Genomic DNA, 4,843 nt, shown 5'->3' with positions numbered 1-4,843 from the left:
CTTCAGCCAGAGGAGGCTGCCAAGTTTCTCTCTGCGGGAGGTAAACAAATAGATTTATTTCATTTTTATCCCACTCCTCTTCCAAGGAGCTCAGTGGTTCTCCCTTCCCTGTTTGTCATCGCAACAGCTCTGTGGGGGTAGGATGGGGCGGAGACAGCGAATCAAGGTTAACCAGTGAGAATAATGGCCAACTGGGGATTTGATCCCACGTCTCCCTGCTCTTAATCTACTGCTCTGACCACTGACCACAGTGCTCTTTCAATAAAACACCTAGTAGTTTCCTTTCCTTTAAGCCACTTTAATCCCACATACTATTAAGTTATTGTGCCATCAAAAGCAGAAAACATGGTGGGAGTGGGAGAGGAACAAACTGGTGGATGACAGCAGAGCAAAACAAAGCAAAGCAGGAAGGGTTAAGCTGTGTTCATTTTTAACCTGGTCTTGGTTTTTTTCCTTTGAAGAACAAAGATTTAGGGATGTAATCTGAAATGAATGCAAATAGTTCAGTACCTGGATTTATTTGGTTTTCTTTCAACATAGGTCAGGGGTCAGCCAGCACGGACAGAGCGTGTATGGGCTTTTTTAGGTAGGAGTGGAATTTAGAGCTCCCTCTTTTGAAGTTCCAATTGCTGGCAATTACGCACATGGAGGATTTTTCAAGAAGTTATTGGTTTTGCAGTAGCAGGGAAACTGGGCCAGTGGTCAGCTGACAGCTGTACCGAGTACAGTTCCTACAGATACCCCTACAATTACAGTCCTAGTCATGGTAACTACACATGTTCCCCCCCCCCAAGTGATATGTAAAATTTTTCAGAGACACCGTTGATAGCACTCTAATTGGAGAGCAGCCTTTACCAAATGTGTCATGGACTTTGAAGATGCTGGAACTCAGGACGAAAGGGAGAAACGTGCTCAGAGGAAGGCACGTTTGGCAAACCCTCACCATGATCAACTCCTGCCTGAAAACCTATGTCCCTGCTGTGGAAGGACGTGTGGATCCAGAATTGGCCTCCACAGTCATGTATGGACTCACTGTTAAAACCATCTTCACGGAAGACAATCTTACTCGGCTACGAGTGATTGCCAAAGATGACGACAACATGTTTCTCCAGAACGCCGTGCATTACCTGGTCAAGACAGCTCACCTGGCCTCTGCTCATATGTCCAGGTCAGGAGCAGTTGCTTTGATTAATCAAACCACCCTAGACCTTTATTTCCATACTTTATTTCTATGATTCTATGATTACATCAAAAAAACTAAGATCATGGCCACTGGTCTCATCACCTCCTGGCAAATAGAAGGGGAAGAAATGGAGGCAGTGAGAGATTTCACTTTCTTGGGTTCCATGATCACTGCAGATGGTGACAGCAGTCACGAAATTAGAAGACGCCTGCTTCTTGGGAGAAAAGCAATGACAAACCTAGACAGCATCTTAAAAAGCAAAGACATCACCTTGCCAACAAAGGTCCGTATAGTTAAAGCTATGTAGTAATGTATGGAAGTGAGAGCTGGACCATAAAGAAGGCTGATAAAGATGTGGACTGAGCCCACTGACCTTTCTAGCTCAGTAAAAGGAGCTCAGTAAAAGGAGTAAAAAGAATTGATGCTTTTGAATTATGGTGCTGGAGGAGACTCCTGATAGTCCCATGGACTGCAAGAAGATCAAACCTATCCATTCTCAAAGAAATCAGCCCTGAGTGCTCACTAGAAGGACAGATCCTGAAGTTGAGGCTCCAGTACTTTGGCCACCTCATGAGAAGAGAAGACTCCCTGGAAAAGACCCTGATGTTGGGAAAGATGGAGGGCACAAGGAGAAGGGGACGACAGAGGATGAGATGGTTGGACAGTGTTCTCGAAGCAACTAACATGAGTTTGGCCAAACTGCAAGAGGCAGTGAAGGATAGGCATGCCTGGCGTGCTCTGGTCCATGGGGTCACGAAGAGTCGGACACGACTGAAAGACTGAACAACAACAACATGATTGCAAGAAAGTGACCTAAACCCAGAGAAAGCAGAAAAAACCCACTTTCTGCCCTCTACAGCACCCACTTAGTTGCCAGTCAGCAGACCCATTTTTTTATATAAAAAAAAAACATGCTACTGGAAGCCTGGATTTATTTACATCCTTGAAAAATGCTACCCCAAAATGCAAGCAGTTAATGGATGCCGCCTACTTTCCTTCTGCTTACAGTCCAATTAAGTACAAGCAGAGGAATCTGATAATCTGCCTCCCTCTGCTGGACATAAACTGTCACTGCAACAGCCATATGGCCCTGCCTTCATTTTACGCTTCAGAGCTACCCAAATGAAAACCATCCTGCTAATAAAACTTTCTCTCTCCCCCACCCTCCCTCCTCGCACCACCAGCCTTGGATTGAATTGCTGGATCTGAGTTCAGAGAGCCTAAAGCAACTGGGCTCCATTGCTACCTGCCCAAAGATCACACCAAAGTAATAGATCTTCATGACCCTTACCCTCCTACCTCACACAAAGGCATTCATAAGGAGCTTGGCGTTGTCCGATCTGTTTTGTGGTGGATTCTTGAGGCAGAGCTTCCCCTTGAACCACAGGGTTAGGCTACTGCGCTGGCAGAGCAGGGGTTGCCGCCATCCTTTTGATTGAGGCCTGGAGTTGTTTACAGCAAGCTGCCTGCTGCTTCTATTCAAAAGGCCTACATCTGGATTTGCTTAGCAAAGCAGAACAGGAAGTGGCTGCGTTATTATCCTCAGATGGCGCCAAAGGGAAATCCCTCTTCCACTCTGCGTGTGCAACGCAGCCTCTTAACAGAGTTGCCTCGCTGTGAAAGAGACTCACACACTTCCCTCATCTCCTTATTGGACAGCTGCCGCCATGGATTGCATTTTAAGATTCGGCCCATGTTTCAGAATGCCACAGTCCCCTCTCTTATTTTACACGAACTTTCCTTCAGATATTACACACACGGTGCTGTATCATCTCCTCCTCCTATGTATTTGGGGCTGAACCCCACACAGAATGTGGTGACAGACCTAATGCTACCCTTTCCGGGTCGTGACTTTTGGAGCCCACTGATGACAACTGTTGCTCTTCTCAGCGCTGGCTCTACCATTAGGTAGAGTGAGACAGCTGCCTCAGGCGGCAGGTACTGAGGGCCCGCGGAGCAGACAGAAAGGGGCGTGCCACCATCTGATCTGCACCACAGCCTCTAATCTCACCTGCTGCCCTCTGGTGTGCAGCTGGCTGCATAAAGGTAAAGGTAAAGGGACCCCTGACCATTGGGTCCAGTTGTGTCCGACTCTGGGGTTGCGGCGCTCATCTTGCGTTACTGGCCGAGAAAGCCGGCATACAGCTTCCCGGTCATGTGGCCAGCATGACTAAGCTGCTTCTGGTGAACCAGAGCAGCGCACAGAAACGTCGTTTACCTTCCCACCGGAGCGGTACCTATTTATCTACTTGCACTTTGACGTGCTTTCGAACTGCTAGGTTGGCAGGAGCTGGGAGCCCTAGGCTCTGTGGTTTAACCCACAGCGCCACCCACGTCCCAGCTGGCTGCAGTTCCCAGCACCATTAACAAACTCAGTTCTCAGGATCCCTTTTAGGGCGGGGTGAGGCAATGTGCTTTAAATGTGTGGCATATACATAGTGAAAGAAAATGCCAGAACAGTTGTCTTCTGTAATGTTACTTGCAATTTGGACTGGTGGGCCAGGTTGGGGGTTCTTGTTCCAGACAGCAAAACCTCGGGTTGGGCCCTGCCTCTTAAGTACTGCTGAATTCATACTCTGGGCAACATAATGCCCAGAAATGCCAGAGAAATAACTGAAGAAGAGATTAGAAGGAAAAGGGAGGTTGGGATCTAGAGCTCTGTTGAGGGTCACCCCATTATTCCAATTCAGGAATTTACTCTTTACAATAGGAAATGGCCACTCCAAGACATAATTTAAAAGAAAACTCTCCTCACAATAGCACACGTTCCACTCACAACTGACTGGTCAGCAGAATATGAAAGCCATGCAGGGTCCACCTTTGTCTCCATGGGGCTGACATGGAGCAAGCTGGAGCTCAGTTACATGCAGAGGGCATATTGCCCTCTAGTGCAAGAATAGAGCAATTACTTGAAGCTCATTATAACTATAGCATGCAAGCAAAACAAACAAACAAACAAAAAAGAGGGCAAAAAGAGGAACCTATGGCCTTTGGTATGTTGTCGGACTACAACAACTTGCCATTGGCTATGCTTGGTGGGACTGATGGAGTCCAAGTGGGTTAAAGGTTCCCCATCACTTCAATAAAAGGACGGTGTTAGGATCCTAAATGGATAAGAACAGAGGAAGTTGCCTTAGGTCAGGCCACTGGCTATCTAGAGAGCCTGATACCATACCCTCCAACGTGTCATGATGAAAATCTAGGACACCATCTTCCTAGGGCTGCACTACTGCATGAGTCATGTGACTTGTGCAAGATCACGGCCCCGAAAAAGCACTTTTTTCAGGGTGAGATTGTGATGCCCAAAATGGCTGCCATGCTCTTAGGCGGTGGGATGTCCCAGTTTTTTCAGGACAGTTGAGGGGTATGTGATACTGTGTTGACTGGCAGGGGTTCTCCAAGATATCCCCAGCCCTGCATCTAGAGATCCCGGGGATTTAGCACTTGCCAAGCAAGTATGCCCTTCACCACCGAGTGAGGCTGGCCCTCATAACATCAGCAAAGTTCCCGGGGGGTTTTCCATGAGAAGATCCCTCCCTGGGAAGTGCAGCAGTGACAGGTGGTCTCAAAAGCAAAAGAGCAAAGAGAGAAAGAGCCAAGCAGAGTCTGTGTCAACAGAGGGACTTGATCATCCAAGAAACGTTGTTTTGTTTATTTATT

This window comes from Lacerta agilis, chromosome 2, assembly GCF_009819535.1.
Source record: "Lacerta agilis isolate rLacAgi1 chromosome 2, rLacAgi1.pri, whole genome shotgun sequence".
NCBI classification, from domain to species: domain Eukaryota; kingdom Metazoa; phylum Chordata; class Lepidosauria; order Squamata; family Lacertidae; genus Lacerta; species Lacerta agilis.
The sequence above is the reverse complement of the archived record's forward strand: the minus strand, read 5'-3'. Positions refer to the sequence as shown.